Source organism: Gigantopelta aegis, unplaced genomic scaffold (genome assembly GCF_016097555.1).
Source record: "Gigantopelta aegis isolate Gae_Host unplaced genomic scaffold, Gae_host_genome ctg5795_pilon_pilon, whole genome shotgun sequence".
Taxonomy (NCBI): Eukaryota; Metazoa; Mollusca; class Gastropoda; order Neomphalida; family Peltospiridae; genus Gigantopelta; species Gigantopelta aegis.
Genome location: NW_024534639.1, coordinates 1 through 18,547, shown reverse-complemented (window position 1 = coordinate 18,547; position 18,547 = coordinate 1). Strand labels below are relative to the sequence as shown.

Genomic DNA, 18,547 nt, shown 5'->3' with positions numbered 1-18,547 from the left:
ATAGTTGAGTATATATATTATATATACTCTAAATATTACAACCAGCACACACAAACATACAGTATATGTATTAACATATTATAATAATATTACCACAAGGCAATATCATATATATAAATATACTAAGTTGATTTAACTACATAGTATTATATGTATGAGACAGCTGTGAAAACTGCCACCATAACTGGCCTAGTGTACCATTTCTGTTGTCACTTTTCTCATTTACTATAAACTTATAAATGGCTTTAGTTTGTAATAGTCTAGATACTACATAATATTAAAGGTATGTACTCTAATTTACACATAACTGTGCTTAATTTAGTATACTCTTGAAATAACCTATATATCAGATGAGCAATCCAAACTGAGAATCGTGTTAAGGGTACTATAGACTACGACAAACAAACGAGCCTCCATGATGCCCAATAACTATAACATAACCAATACCAACGCATGGCGGCATAGGATAAACAGGGGTTATCCTCTTACCTTAAGAGCACATATACATTTGAGCTATAGTAGTTGTTGTTGAGTGCTATACTCCTCGTAACCAGCCCGAGCATTTATGAGCACCAAATGGAAGTGATGACAGATCACCAAACACTAGATGGACTCCACCAGGATTATTCAGAATCCACAGCAGCGACAATGCTGTAATACAATGTAATTAAGTCTTTCGTTTAAAGTAGAACTTCTTTAACATGGACACCTTAATAACATAATGAGCATTACTAGAAAATCATATGGTTATTATAATTACATTAGATGAATAGCGTCGTACTTAATTGTAAGAGCTATTTTAAAAGCCTGTTTAATTAATCTCAATATTAGACAAAATGAGTTTCCCTGGAAAGTTTAGGCCCAATTTGTGAGGCTTGTTGTTTTTGAGGCCTTTTTTGTGAAGTATAATGATAGAATCTGAATATCCTTTAATACCACATATGTGGCCTCACTTGAGAAATTATGTACCTGGTTATAATTCCTAGTAATTACTAACATAGGTAGTTAATGTATTTTAAGATGTGCTTGTACCCTTAGCAATCATGTATCAGTAGACGCAGATATAAAGTGCTACATGTTTGGTTCCTGTTAATGTATCATTATTGTAATATCCCCACCCCCCCCCCCACAGCCTTGAACAGCATCCAAGGATCTGGAATGAGTCCCATTGAACAAGACGGGCCAAAGCTGTGTGAAGGACGAAGTAGAAGACGTCGTTCGTGATCGGACCACACCCCATCCTTCAGTAAGTCTGACCATAGTATATAATGCTTTAAAAACATAATGACCCACACCTACTTTAATGTTACAATTAGATCTAGTCCAATAGAATTATGCTCCATAATTACTAGGGGTCCCACAGATCAACAAAGGTCAAAAGGTTGATATTCACTTAATGGTATCTAAAATTAAATAAAAATAGAAAATAATCAATTAATATTAATATATACTTTATATATACTTCATTAAAACGAGAAGCAAGAAATCCTTAATTTTAAAATTCAATAGCATTAAATATCAGAGAATTTAGGGAATTTCCCTCATGATTCAAAACAAGAACAAATTAATTAGAATTTTTGGGATCTACTTAATAACTTAAATATTACAATTTATTATATGAGCTAAGTCTATACAACATTAACCTGACTGATTACTACCACGTAAGCTACATCCAACGGCCAGCATGTTTGAGTCCTTCAGATTTAGAAAGAATGGAGGGTTTGAAGCTTAAGAGAGCGTGGCATGGAAGACCATTGTGAAACAATATGAGCAAAATCACTGATGATATGAGGTGATATGACTATAAAGATCATGTCATCATGTGACTAGACATGAGATCATGTGATTGAACATGACTAGTACTAACCTGTGCCCCCCCCCCCGGTTTGCCTATACCTAATGTCAACTAGTTTCTTAAGAGCCCACATTCACGACGAAAATCTAGTGGTTGGTCACCTAGTGGAACAAAAGGTATTTACACAAATTTAAGGATTATAACTATCCTCATCTATGCCAGTGTTCATAGAAAACTTAATTGATTATCTATGACCATATCTTTACATACCTTCTAAACTCTCTTACCATACCAATGTATTAAAATTATGTTTGTCAATAGTCTTTGAGGCATATCTACCATATATATAAGTGTGATTTTATACTTAATCTATTCCCTTGGACTCTAAATTACTACTCTCAGCAATTAACATCTTCCAGGTTGTATATCAATGCCGCATAGCATAATGAGCTACTGTCCATCTTTTTTGACTGTTGTCTATATCGCTGTTTTGTTCTTCATGGTATACCCCGGAACGACCAACCCAAATGCTTGAAGAAACATGTTTAGTAGCATCAGATGGCCCTATAAATAGGATGCCTACTACACAACACTACACATTTCTAAATAAACTCTATTAAGGACACCTATGTGATGGTAGTTTTGTGTGGGGGGGGGTTTGGGGGGTGACTTTTCCCATCACTTTATATAGTAGGGTAACGCCATTGTACTATACACAATATTGTTAATTATACTCAATTGATAATTACATATAGATAGGAATATTATCAAACAAAAAACATACAACTTCCTCTGAATTTATAGATATTCTATAAAACTGCGTCACTATGATATTCATTATCACAACCTGGAGTAATAGTGTTAATAATACTGTGCTTACTAGTCCCATAAGTCATTTGTGATAAGCTACTGGTATTTATTTAGTGTAGAAGGCTTACTATGGTGAGCTAGCCTTTAGTCACTATGGTACAAGTACTGATGTTTACTAGCACTAGAGCTTTCTATAATACATACATACATCTTAGATCACCAATACTCATTTCACTCTACAATTTATTAATACAAAGCCACCATTAGTATTACACACCTAGCTTTTGATACTCTCCATCTCCTAAGAGTGTATCTTGTTGTCTACCATCTACTGTATCTGACAAAGGTCGTTGAAGTTAAGTTTCTCCAGTCGAGATGGGGCCGTTGGTGCACCACGTGATCCTGTGGTCCTTCTCTCAAGGACATGCTAGTATCAGAGTTGCTAGGACCTGTAGCATGAATGGAGTCCATAAAGTCCATCCTAAAATTGAAAAAAAAAAAAATAGTATTGTATAATCCTACTAAAAAAATTAAATTATTTAGTGGTTTAAGTGTCTAACATAAATTATAATAATTGACACAATATTCTGTCTATATATTTTATTATGTAATTCTACTTATATAATATATTAGAGTCAATTAATGTATTATAATAATAATATATTATCAGTGATGACATGAGAATGGTGACATAATGTAGTATAATCTATCATACTTAATAAATGTATCCTTGGTAAGACAGCTTCTCACTCTGGTAAAGATTTTAATTTACACTCTTTACAACTCTTTACAGCAGTGGTCTATTGACATGCAGTAAATTAGAGTGTACATGTGTGTGTGTGTGTGTGTGTATGAGCAAGACATGAATGTTATGTAATACTCTTTGATTGTTCTTTCTCTCTTAAAATTTCATACATATGTAGAGACGTAGCGTTCTCCTCAATAAGCATCCATCTAGGGAGCGAGAGGTGATGAGAGAGGGAGATGGACGAGGATGAGTATCTGACGACGGGAGGGAGGGAAGAGGGAGAGTTGAGCGAGATGCTGAGGATTAGAGTTAGAGCAGAGAAGAGAGAGGAGACGAAGAGAGAGAGATATAAAACAAATAATTTGTTTAAGGACTTACTTGAGTATTTAGGCAAATTTGGATGACCACAATTAACTAATTGAGATAGAAATGGAATCTAGAATACGTCACATTGTGAAACATTATACTATATAGGGATAGATATAGTATCTATGATATTATCATTCTGTGTAACAGGGTGAATAGACGTCATTCTTGATACTCAGCTGTGCCCAACCCGAGTCCTCATGTCTGTCCCATGTGGCATCAGAGGATGGTGATTGCCTCTTATAGTAACACAGATGACATATTGTTCAGAGGTACCAGCTATTCTGGTGACAGGCGTGTAAAGACATTGACTGAAAAAATACAACCCTGACCCTCCCATTATATGCTCACACTGCAATCCTTTATGCTTCACTGTGTTTTTTATTTCTCTTATCTGTTTATCCTATCTTACTCCACTTTGACCAGCTGTCCATCCAGTATTTTCAGATTATTCATCTATTAACTAAATTCGTACATTTATCCATCCATCCATAGGAATTACCTCCTTAAAGCATATAGACAAAAGATACATTAAACAGCGGCCGTTTGACACTCTAATGTAGTAATGACTTCATAATATAAGTCCCTCCCTCTCGTAATACCAACAGCACGCAGTGTAAGGTCTCAAAAAAGGCAGACTGAGCAACCAATTTCTCTTGTTCCAGCGGGATTATTAGCACAGTCTCTACTGCCATCAGCTGTCACCTAAAATGATATAACAATATTAATGTGTTATATGTATAAGGAGAGCACAGAACGCACCGTACATACCTATGCTATATCAAGAAAGAAATGGTTGAAAACCTAAACACAGAACATTACATACCTATGTAATTTCAGCAAATGGCACTGAAACTCAAACACAGAATATTACATACCTATTATTCAGTAAACAGACTGAATTCCCAAACATAAAATACTTGTAGATATGCTACATTACCAATATTGGCATACATACCACTCTATATGTACATCAATATATCATATGTACATACCAATTATATGATACATACCAATATATATGTACATACCAATATATATGTCCATACCATATATTACACTACCAATATATATGTACATACCATATATATGTACCATCACCAATATATGTAATACCAATATATTGTTACATACCAATATATATATGTACATACCAATATACTGTATACATACCCAATATATTTGACATACCATATATATTACATACCAAGTATATCATTACATACCAATATAATCTACATCCAATATATATGCTACATACCAATATATTTGTACATACCAATATGACTTCTTTAAGTCTTCTTTACTAACTCCAATGAGCTCCCATAATAATTAATCCCACGTCATAATTATCAACACTGTTTATCTCTACCAAGTACAATTAACACTTGTCTCCATCATAACCGGGCTCTTGGTCTATAAGACGCGCACTAGACGTCCGTTACCCTCGTAATAGGGATTCCAAAGGTATGGCTTTTCAATTCCAATAAAAATCGATACGATAGTTGTTTTAATATAATGATTTAGACTGTTTAAAAAAGCACCCTGGTACGCCTCACATAGATGCAATGAAATTAAGACGAATCATGGCATCAGGAACTATGTTAAATACTGTGAGCATTTCGTGAAGTTTTGCTCCATCCTTTGTACAGAGTTCTGTGTTAAACTTGCTTGCGTATTGCTGGAATAATAGTAGCTGCTCTATTTTGGAGAACTTTGTATGACGTTGCCAGGAAATAATTTTCTTTTCATCTAATGGCGCTCTTTGTGCGTTCAAACGTTTTCTTAATATCTAAAAGTTGTGGAACCCCATATTGGAGGCATCTTGAAATATTTGTTTGGATCTGGTAATTCCATTGTTTGTAGGGTACTCAATTGGTAATTGAAATTTCTTGTCTGAAAGAGCTCTCGTACTTGCCCCTCTTCACTTCGATCACTGTACATTGTACGTCTTACGATACTATCACTCTCAGGAGGTCCCTCACCTCTATATCTAACCCTCTACCGTACGTGATCTGTAGCCTCTACCACGTGACCATGTCATCTCCCACTTTCCTGCACCTCTCCATACATGCCTGCTAAATTTTAATTTTGAGAGGGCGACGAGGCTATACGTACGCCAGCTCCGCCCTTAAATAAAAAAAGGAGGGCTGGCCTGAGGGAATTAAGAAGAAAATCGGTAGTCACTTTATGGTTACTTTCAGTTGTCTTGGTGCATTATCACTTTATTGGACCCGTTGCTGTTCTCCTCTTTATCAGGTAGCTAGGTCATTATAACATACAAACTCACTTCAAGGACTTATCGTATTAGGTCCACGTTCATATACTTGTCTCTCTCTCAGCTGTGGTATCAAGGGATACAACCCTCAATTTTATTAGCGGAAATGTCAAAGAGATTAGAAAGACAGTACATGCATGTGACTGTTGTAACATTAACGTCATCTTATTGATAGGGTATCTTTGGACGTTTCTTCAAGAGAACACAAAGAAATTTGGTCCATTTTGGGTATGGTACTCATACCTTCAATATAATACCTATGTTCATCTCTCTCTCTCTCTCTCTCTCTCTCTACTCTCATCCTCTCTCTCTCTCTCCTCTCTCTCTCCTGCTCTCTCTCTCCCTTCCTCTCTCCCTTCCTCCCTCTCTCCTCTCACTCATATTACTACAATGGTTTAAGCGTCTTATATGTATGTAATAACTGATCTAGAAATCTGTACGACAAATTACCATCAATAGAATTCGACCTTTCAGCCGATGAATCATAGAGAGAGTATGTTAAGACAAAAAATTATAAGTCATTATCTCTAAGTTTTACTATCACATCCTTCCTGATTTGATTCTACGTGAGAAAGACATCCTCTACAGCTGAGGTTTTAGTCAAGTAATGAGGAGAGGATTGGAGAAGATGAGACGAATGTTATCAAGGAGTTTTTAATACTGTTAATATATGAACAAAGTCTGATAACTCTGTTAAGTGATTTGAAAATTGTTGCCTCTAGATGGCCTCCATTGGTTAGTAAGTCATGTGAGGCACCTGTGTAATAAATTAGGAGGCAGTGCGCAGGACTGCAAAGCAGCAATTGACATATGGCAGTATGTTCATTGTCTAATTATATTTAATTCCTCCTCCTCTCTCCTCTCAACTCTCGCTCTCCTCTCTCAACTCTCTCTCCTCTCGCTCTCCGCTCTCTCCTCTCTCATCTCTCCTTCTCTCCCTCTCTCTCCCTCTCTCTCTCTCTCTCCTCTCTTCTCCTCTCTCTCTCTCTCTCTCTCCATTATACTCTATGTTTGCTATACAATGAGGTTATTTTGCGCAACTGGGTTTTGGACCCAAAGTTGATGTACTTTATGGCAAAGCTGCCCATGAACTTAATAAAGCTTGTGGTTCTGTATTTGCAGCTTTAGAGAAAGCTCATCTCTCTCAGGAGTTAACGACATTATTGAGTTGAGTTTTATGTTACTGTCAGTTGACTCTTTTTTTCTGGATCTTAGGTATTTTCCTTTTATGGATTTTTATGTTAGAAAGAGAGCTGCAACTCAAAGTTTGGCTACGAGATTTATTTAATAGTAGAGAAAAATGTTTGAAGAATTATTTTCAAAAAAAGATGAAATGAAAGAAATAAAACAATGGTTAGCTGAATACTAGGTAGTCTATTCTATCTCTCTCTCTTTCTCTAGTCACAAGATCTCTTACAGTATTGATCAATGCTAGAGAAATGATGACGATGACGATGAATGAAATTAAACTATGGACAGAAACAGCTATCTGATGTTTGAGATTATACGTACTGTGTCTCTCCTTTCTGTTTAGCAGCTGTGATATAGGCGTTAAATAAATAGTATATAATACAGAGACAAAATGATAAAACATGGAAGGATGGTTTTGATGAAGTTCATGACATAATGTTTCATTATTTAGGATATGAGACTACTAGATAATGCATTGGCTTTCAGCTCCTATTTATGGCCAAAGCCATCCTGGAGGAAACAAGAAAGTTATATGCAGAAATTACCAGTACTATTCTGACCATCCAGTAATAAGTATACCACAATAATTCTAATAATACATACTTATTTGTATAAGATAAGAAAAATTTCTTGATATTTATATTGAAAATATGTTTTTAGGATGCCACACTACTTGAAGTATACGCAACATGTTATGTATTTAGATATGGTACTACAATGAATCATTGAGAATATATCCACCTGTCCCAAGGTATGGAAGAACCTTTTTTGAGAGAGAGGGAGACACACTTTGTTATTCTTTACTTCTTACAGAACTAATCGTTATTAGCTCTAAAAGACCATTACTATATCAGATATAGACATTTCCTCAAGGGTTGTAATGTCATCATGCCTTACAATTTTAATACACCACTCTCCTAACAACCACTGGCCTGAACCTGAGAAATCTTCAGACCTACTCGGTATGGGCACTTATAATAATCATAAACAATGTAATGTATTGTTATAGATTTACCAAAGAGGAGGAGAGAGAACTCATCAAATGGCACACATGCCATTTGGATGGGGCGTCCTAATCTTGTATTTGTATGAAGAATAGCTTTAATGGAAGCTAAAATGGCTCTAGTTTGCTGTATTACATCATCATTGCAGCTAGTTGAAGGACCTTATAGCTCAAAAGGTCAATACAATCACATAATAATTGTAATGAATGTATTTTATTTAATGCCCCTATGATTAGAATCCTATTTAGGGCATCCTAATTATGCACCTGCTGATTAGATCCTAATTATAGGGGCATCCTCTAACAGTCATTAAGGCTTCTGTATGTTGTCCTTTAATAATAGACATGTTCAATTTTGGTAATTAACAATTGTTTGTTTTCTCTTCTTTACCATCTATGATACTAGCTATTCGCGAATAACAATGTTCCAAAAAAAAGTGGAATTTTATGTTCGCTATTGAGACGAAAACATGACTTTCGTCACTTGTCTTTTAGCCACAAAATTGATACCAAATATGAGAATTTTTTTGCTAGTGTGAAAACTCAAATTTAATACATTCTTCAAAACAAACACCTATATTATGTTTTAATCCTAAAATCTATAAAAAACATTTTTCATCAACAAGAGTTTATAAGGTGCTTTGTTTGACCAAAACAATTGCTGTAACTTTGACTCAACATAACATTACCAGTAATCTTGATCTTCCTTGAAAGAAAGCCTTAAAATTGAGAGAAACATTGTAATACAATGTAATGTCCCCACGATCCAATTACTGTGGTGTTGTGGTATTGAGATCTCCATTAGCAAGTGCAACCAAAGTTTTGTCATCATCTATTGTCATCGTACAGCCAGCCTTTACTCCTTGAGGTTCCCCTCGATAAAGTCTACCTGGTGGAGTCTGAAGATCAACAGCTATATGAAGAATGAAAACTGAAGCACATAATTTAACCCTTTATATCGCGCAAATTAATTATCATAAATGTCAAAAATTTCGCCGCTCAAACTTTGCGCGCGTAAAATTTCCGAACTCATATTTTCGCGTTTTGTGTGTCAACCCGCGAAATCATAAACTACCTCGAAAATAGTTTACAGTAGAATAGAGAGTATTAAAGACCTCAATACAAAATACTGATAATTTCTCATCCCCGACTAAAATATGCAGTTATAAATAGCAGTAAGCTCATTTTTGTCTTAACCAATTATCATTAAATTAAAACACATTACCAATATTCTCTCCTTACTCCATTGAGCTGCAGTCTTTCCATTTTTGTTATGTTCCAAAATATATGGCACGCACTTTCTCTTACTAGCTCAGGTCCACCAGACTCCACCATTGACTGCATCTGTTCAAACAAGACCGTTGATTGTTAGACCATCACCACTACTAGGAGATGTGACAGTTGAAGAAGAGGCAGATTTAGCAGTTGTATTAAGATCAATGTAGCCACCAGTCAAGACATTATCACCAGATTCCAGTGCCTAAAACAACAAAAAATGTTGTTAAGTTAAATAAAAAAAAAACCTACACATTATATTCTTTCAAAACAGTTACATATACACAATGCTGTGATCATAAGTTAGTGAGAATTGAAATGAGGAAATACAGCTGAAACAGCTTGAACCTAATTATATACATTCTACATGTACTACCAGTACTTATCTAAGCTCTAATGGTTCAAATAATAAAACTATTGGACAAGTGTGCAAAATGTTCTTAGTTTCAAATCCTGGCTTTTTTTCTGGTTGTCCCTCTTTACTGTACCTTGCAACGGAAGAATACTCTATTGCCTACATTCCACATATCAGTCTGGAGTGTCTGACCTGGTAAATACAGGTTTAGCAAAAACCTTGGATTTGATAGTTTTTATCATTTTGACATCATTGTCACAAAAATACTGTTTCAAAATATGTCGGACAGCAAGCCATAAGAAACAGAGACCATGAAGTATGGGAGTAGAAAAACCTAGGAGGGAGAGAGAGAGAAGGAGATAGGGAAAGGAAGGAAAGAAGTATTAATAATAAATACCTATAGCTAGTATTAAACTGACCTGCAATTGCTGCAAACTGTGGGTCAATGTGGAGAGGATTATAATCTCCATTCATCGATAAAAGTGCTGCTTGACTAGACGTTGTCTTCTCTTTAATAGAGGCATCAGGAGCACGATCAGGAGTGGGTGCCACTGTAGGCTAAAAACAAGTAATAAAATGCAATGATCCTCAAACCAGACATGGTCTACTCTAACTGAGATCTAACTGTTAGTACCTTTAGATGAGGAGAGTCTCTTTTAACCACCAAATCCACCAGCTCTTATTATGAAAGTAACAAACTGATTGATACATACAACATCTCCACTTTCATCAAATGACTCCACTATATATGACATACTTGTAAATAAGTTAATAAAAGAGGAAAACTAACTTACCATCAATTATAACCATAGCTCCTTTCTTCTTGTCCACAATGTCACGAACATATAGCCTTGTGAGTTAAAGTCCCTGAAAAAAGTAGAAAATAATATATTAGTTAATAAATCTATCTGTCCACCAATATGTTAGTCTAAAATCTTTCATCCCATTCATCATGATAGTACCCCAGTCTTACAAACCTGAGGTAGGGAGTGGTTTCTTAAGTTCAATGTACTGCTCTCCCATGAAGTAGTTGTGACAGGTCATATTTAAAACCTGGCAGTCCTCTAATCATGAACGATGTCATAGCACTCTTAAATATGTAGGATTAAGCCAAGAATGATAGGGTGATGTGAGGATATGTTACCTGTGCAGGAATGACAGCATATGATGGTATGACAGAAAATTCATCATGTCCTTCATACAGAAATTTAAGTTCTGAAACATCCTTCTCTGAGACAGTAGCACCAACTAATGAAAACAGACAAAAATCAAGTCCATCCTACCTATCCTTGTGTCCATCCATCATCTTTCCATCATCCATTTATCAAGTTACAAATAGAACTCACTCCCTAAGCATAAGAATGACATCTCTCTCAGTGTAAGAAAAAGGAATTGGAGTAAATTCATATCCAATTGCACTATCAATATCAGTTGGTTCATTACCACCACTCAACTTTTCTTGAATACATTTTACAATATGACCAGTTCTCTCTAGAAGAAATGACATACTAGTTATAATATCAATCTATTCTACACACCCTGCATTAGAAGATTGATTAAGTGGTTCAGACATATCACATATTTTGTTCCATTATCTCTCACTATAAAAAGAAGAAAGACAGTCACTATACAATTATCAAGTATTATCAAAACTAATATATAGTTGTTATGAAGTATAGACTGACCATTCTCAACAGTAAAAGGTTCATTTGGTTTTATCATAGCAAACACCAGTTGAATTTGAACACAAGCTTAAAACATAAATGTTACTTAATACAAAAATTTAACAATGTACATGTTTACTTTTTCCTGCCCATCCACCCGCAGACTACAGAGGGAAGAGATAGAGAGACTCAACAATGATGACTATTACTCACATACCTCAATGATGATACCATTATCATTACAACTCTCATGACACATGTACACAAACAACAGGAGCAATATGTTCTGGCAAAAAAGTTCAGCCAGTGCTACACAATATAAACATTATTAATAAGATCATTCTACTAATTATTAACACTTAATACCTCTAGGTAGAATACCATCAGTAAGTCTAGAAAAAAAGCCGTAGGGGCAATGGTATTACAATATATATATATTTTTTGTCCTTCTAAAAGCCAGCGTGTTCATAAACCCAACAATACCGAGTTTAGCTGAAATGAGGTGAGTTGAAAAATTAAATTATGATGTTATAAATATATAACTTACCAGCTGAATAGTTTGATTGTCCAAAGTTCCATAGAGACCAGAGGGAGATGATGTCATAATGATGCTATTAAGAACATAGAGATACAACCAATAAATTTAAAAAAGTAAACGAGTTATCTTATACCGTCCATATTTCTGCTTCTTCATATAATCCCATGCAGCACGTGTACACATAAAGGAACCACGGAGATGAGATGTACTTGTGAACTAGATCTAATGAATGAAATTGGAGGTGTCAGTTATATTTAACAAAAATACTGTGTGTGCCACGTATGTGTGTTGTACTATGTGTGTGTGTAAGTTTTTGTTTGTGTACCCCAGTCTTGATCACTGATTCGTTGTGATAGTTTTATCACGAATAATCCCAGCGTGGTGTGGTGATAAGGATGTCTATGTAATGGAAGATGGTAAATGAGAGGCAGAGAAGAATAAAAAATTAAAGGAGAGCAAAGAAAGAGATGTTTCTAGCTCTTAAATACATTAAATGTTTTGTGGAGATACCTATTTTTTGTATGTTATTAAACTTAGGCAACAACAATATTTAGTGTTCTTTGTGCTCACTATTCTACCATTAATTTGTCAATGGCAGTTTTTTTGATAATTTTTTCTCCATACTCCACTGAATCTATAGACATCACATCAGATTATCATCACTTATACAATTAATATACAATTCATTTTTTAATAATATAGAACCAGGACCTATATTGGAAAGGTTTCCATGTTAGAATATTTACATTAAGCATCATCACTATTGATGTATTCAGGTATCACCATCTTTATGTCTATTTCATTGCTTGCCCCCAAATGCCTATCTACCTGTCTCATCTCATCTATACTTGAATAATACTTCAATCCTTTTGTCTGCACATTTGTCCATCAATGCATGCATTATACTACATGCCTCCAACCATTCATTTAATCCATCTCGTCAATTCCATTCTAACTCTGCATCAGTCCATATATTACCATAATTTGGTACTGCTGTTTCCACCCTGTGCCTTAATAGCTGATTACATACCTCATCAAACAGGACTACTGTTTTTTACCAAGACCCAGTTGAATCACCGCCAAGATCATTAACTAGTTAATGATACCGTAATTATTGTATTTATTTGATGCAGAGACATACCCACAACTTTAGCTCCTCTTGACTGCTAATAAAAGTGCATACTCTCGACCCAAACCTAAGAAAGGAGTAATGCATTATATGTTACTTATTTTTCATGGGCTTACCTCGTCCTGCACCTGTTACTACAGCACTTACCGTCGAATCTCAAGAGAGACATAGTCAATCTTGCTTGCTTGTCATCAACCGTGCTGCAAAGAAATTCTATTTATTTGCATTTTCAAAATTATTTTTAAGCGAACTAATAGAGTATTACGACAAGTTGCAAAAATTGTGGGTGGGGCCGCGCCCCATAGTATTTTTTTGATGGCTAGACCGCTCGTGTTCCTTTGGATATCACTCTTTGGTGACAAAACTAAATCGTTAGAGATCACTATTAAACAGGATATTACACCTGAGAAAGTAATTCATGGGATTTTAAAGAAGTGCTCAGTCTCTGATGATCCTAATCAGTTTGAATTGTGCATGTTTTGGAACAAAATGTAACTAATCATAAACATTTTCTGCTATGATTAACCAGTATGTTCTCCTTTCATAGGTCAGCCAGTAAAACCAGATGAATCTTCTGTGATCATCACTTATTTACAAGCACTGAAAGTAAAGTAAGTATTCAATAAAGAGCACCTATAAAAATTGTAACTACTAACTCATAGAAAAATTTTTTATTCTACAATATTGCTTGCATTTTTGTTTATTAGGGATGGAAGCTAGTGTTACAATATTCATCAAAAGACTCCATTTCTTCAAGTGACAAGCCAGGTAATGCAATCTTTGAACTATTATTCTTTGATTATAGAGTATGTTTTCTCTACAGCCCTACTGGTCTAATCCCAGTAATACTAGCATCCAACGTGGTACGTCAGTTGAAACGAAAAACAAAGTCTTATCCTCGTCAACTACCCCTAATTCCTAGCACTCCCCGTTCTCAAGCTTTACAGAATTCTCAGACAGAAATTACTGCACTGAGCAAGCTACAGTAAAGGACAATTTGCAGGAAAATTCTGATGTCTTTAGAAGGAGACAACAGATTGTTCCTTCGCAAGATCAAAGAGCAAGCTGTTGTACTGCAAAAATTAATAGGAGAAGAATGGGAATATCTAAGGCTTATGTTGTTAAAACAAAAGTTGGACGGACAGTTATCATCAGCTAAAGAGGCTCGAGTTTTACTGAACACTTTAACAAGGAGAAAGTCTGAGATTTCAAAACATTAAGGAATTCAGCTGCTTTATTTTGAAAGCAACTTACTTACTGCAGAGAGAATGGAAAAGAAGAGAATGGAAACCACATGCATTATGCTCAGTACAGTAGCACCTGGAGTTGCAGTCCCAAAGAGTCTATACTCTTGAGTTAGAAGATCAATTGGATCCTAATAAACGTTAGATTTTAACAATGCTCAAAAGAGATCCAAGAAATGAACACACTTATTCTCTCGAAACAAGAAGAACTGTGGAGACTCCATGAATCATTGGATTCATTAGAGAAGTGTGGACTAGAATCCTCTTTTTCTCTTCAATCTTTCACCATCAGACAAAGAAATGGCTTCATTACAAAGTCTTTTAGCTAGCGCGAGACAGAGGGAATACACTATTGAACAGAAACTGCACAACAAGTCAGACCAGTTTTTCCATCACTCTATGAACAAGTTCATAAGAAAAAAGTGTTTACTATTATATTACAGAGAGATGCTGAGTCTGATACTTTGGGATTTCAAGTTAGGGTTGTACCACTCGGATCACTTTGTCTGACGGTGGTCAAACACTGTCATTCAACAAGTCATGAAATCATCTCTTTGCCCCTGAAGTTGGCGACATGATCCTTGAAGTCAATGGATTACTGTCCTGGTCAAACTGACAATACTAAAGCTCTTCATGTATTGAATGAGACACACAGGTCCATTAAAACTAGTCTTTTGTTCGTGATGAAAGTTTTTTCCAGTCCTACTCCACCTATTGCCTTCCCACAATAACCTAGTCCAACTTCAGAAATCGTTAGTAAAAGCGGTCACAATTGAGACGGAGAGCAAAAGTAAAGAGGTTCAGGAGTTACATTTGCTTCCTGCTGAATTGCAAGAACAGTAGTTGACAAAAGCAAGGAAATCGAAGATGCACCTTAAAAAGAAAATTAGATAAAATGGAAACTCGTTTGTCTCAAGCTACTTGTCAACAAATGAAATGACTTCAGAGAGTCTCCAAAAAATCAGATGAGGCTCAAAATTTAGATCTGAAAGTTGAATTAAAACAACTCTTACGCAGTCAACTAGATATTATCATGCCAATAGCAGTAAATAAAAAAAAGAAACTAACAAAGATGATCTTAAACAAAGAGTGTCTGCCTCTTGAAAGTGAATGGAGAGCATTCGATTAGACAAAAGAGAAAGTAGGGTTGTAAAACAACTTGCTATCGAGATTTCTCAGAAAGAAGAGATTTCAAGAGAAATTATCAAAGGCAAAATTACACTGCCACACAATTGAGAAAGATAAACACATGAATGAAGAATTGTCAAAATTGAAACCAACAGTTTAACCATCAAATTTGACATGCTTACAGAAGAAGTGGATGGTTTAAAATGCTGAGCTGAGTAGAGGAAAAGAAATGTCACAAGCATCAATAATGAAAGCAATATGAAGCAATTAAAAGAAAATGAAAGCCAAACTTGAAGACCAACTTAAACAGAGTTCTCACGGATGACAAGCTACAGACTCTAAGAGCAATACAAGTCCTTAAAATGAATTTAGATACTCAACAAAGCAACTCCAAGAGACACTTGCAGAAGCAGAAAGGGATTTGACGGCTCATAAAAATTAGAAAAATACAGAGCTACAAAGAACAAGTACTAGAAATGAAAGAAACAGTCTACTAATCTCTGGAGTGAAAAGTACAAGCTCAAAGCCTGACATGATGACCTGAATAGTCAATTAAGCAGTGAGAAGAACACAAACAAGAATTGTTGAGTAGTAGGGGCGATCTTGAAGATGAACTTAAGCAAACAAATCATTCTCAACAAGAATTGCAATGAACAAATAGAAATGCTCCACAGTGAAGCTGATTTGGAAAAGACCAAACTAAGCGACCCTCAAAGAAGAAGCTATCAGATTCAGAAAGTGAAACTACTACTCAAACTGGAAATAAATGCCCAAAAAGAACAACTTCAGGGAATAACTCAGCAAAATGCCGAGCTTGGCAGTGAAACTAGTGAACTGAAAATGCAAAATTGAAAGCTTGATGCTGACATAAACCCAGAGAGGGAGGTGTAAATCATCAACTGTTGGAGGACAAATGCGACGTACAAAGGAAATTAGATGAGACTAAAACAAAGCTACAACTGAGCAACAAACAGACTCCAACAACTGAGAAAGAGGTAGAAGATTATAAGGGAGAAAGTGCAAATGCTTTCACAAAGTGTCAATTCGGAGAAAGAAATCAAAATTGTCATCAGTAAAAGAGTCACAGGAAAGAGAGAAAGTTTAGAAAAAGAAAAGAACAGACTTGCTGATAAGATTTTAGAAGTTCCAAACTCAAGTTGATAGTTTTGAAGTTCAATTAAAGAAAGAGAAAGATGTGTGTTACCAACGTTCAGTTAGAAGAACAGAGAAAAGAGAATGAGAAGTCTTTGTTAGAGACAAAAACAGAACTCAAAGAAAGCTGTTGATAAATTTAAAGCCCAACTTGACACCCTCAATGCTCAACTGGTAGAGCAAAAATAATCGATCTGTTAACCTGCTAGTTCAACAAACAGATATATGAAGAACGTTTAACAAACAGCAGATCAAAGAGAATGCAATCGTCGTCAGCGATATTAGCAGTTTAAAAGAGCAAGTTGATAGACTAAAAGAAAAGGCAGTTTCTGCATTTACATGAGCTAGAGGAAGAGGAAAAAAATGAAGGAGAAGATGATGTGTAAAATCAAAACAAGAAATTGGACCAGATAACACCAGTTGAGACTCAAAAATTGTCATCTTGAATAATCAACTGAAAGAAAAAGAAAATGCTGCCAATATGAAGGTCAATGGCTATGAAGAACAGATATTAAAACTGGTCAGCAGACACGAGCTTCGTGTTACAATAAATGGTTTTCAAATGCAAAGTGAAAGTCTCAAGGCTCAATTGAAGGAAAAAGAGGGAAGGAATTTCAGTTGCAAATTCAAAAATAAAGAGTAAATGAAGAACTAACATCAAAGCTCAATCAGGAAAATAATGGCATTTTGTGCTGATATCAATGAACTTAAAAACCCAATTGAATAACTTGCAAGCTGAACATAAGAGAAAAAGAGAAGATAGTTTTCTGCTACTAATGAGCGAAAATTTTAGACTATGAAGAACAATTATTGCAACGGTGAACAAAACTAACATGGAACTCACCAGTGAACTTGATGACTTAAAAATGAAAGTTGATGACCTTAATGCTCAGTTAACAACAGAGAGTACAAGTAAAGGACACAAAACTTTCATGAATTAGAGAAGAGCGAAGTGCATCATTGAAGATGAAAGTTTCCAAACACTGAGCTTAGTGGCGAATTCAATGAAATGAGAGCAGAGATTGAAAGCCTCAGGGTTCAAATGAGTGCAAGGAAAATGATACTACTTCAAGATCCAAGATTATGAAGAACAGTTGTTGAAACTGGATAAGGAAAAGGCTAACTTAAGTCAAAGGAAGTTTGATGACTTGAAGTTCCAAGTTGATTGTCTCATACTAGTGGACCACTGAGAAAGAAGGAAAAGGAGGCAAACACATTAATCAAGTTCGAAGAAGAGAGAAAATTTAATGGAGAGAAGATGAAAAATTCAAATACAGAGGTAGAAATGAACAGTAAAACAATTTAAAGGCCAAATTGAGTCCCTGAAGACTCCAACTTGAATTGAAAAGGAGGAAAAAAAGAAAGTACTAATACATTGAAGATACAAGACTACGAGGACCACAGCTGAAAGAAAGTGGTCAGAAAAAGGAAACTCAAACAGCAGCTAGTTGAAATCAAAGCTCAAGTTTGAGCCTTAATGACAAACTGAGAAGAGGAGAGAGACAAAAGGACTACAACATTGCAAAAATTTGAAGTGAGCAGAAGTAAAAGGAAGATTTCTGAGTGAACTAAGGCTACGTTTATGTATGTGAAAAACTACAACAGATGGAACATTAAGAATGAACTTGCTTTAACTAAAGGCCGGCTGTCTGATGTGAAATGAAAAGCAAGTCAGAATCAACCAAAATACAGATTTAGTAATGACTTGGAAGTTCAAAGCCCAGATTGGACAACTTAAATAGTGCGTAGCAGAGTAAAGACAAGAAAAAACAATACTGCAATGCAGGAATTAAAGAAGATTAATGATAAAATCAAGGAACTGAAAATTAAACTGAAAGAAGAAAACTAGAAGAGTATGTTCAATGAAATTT

At 35.3% G+C, this 18,547-nt stretch overlaps 1 pseudogene; it reads right to left on the bottom strand.

Moving 5' to 3' along the window:
* Nucleotides 1-8,961: 8,961 nt before the first annotated feature.
* Nucleotides 8,962-12,667, bottom strand: LOC121366456 (annotated as a pseudogene).
* Between the last annotated feature and the right edge of the window lie 5,880 nt (nt 12,668-18,547).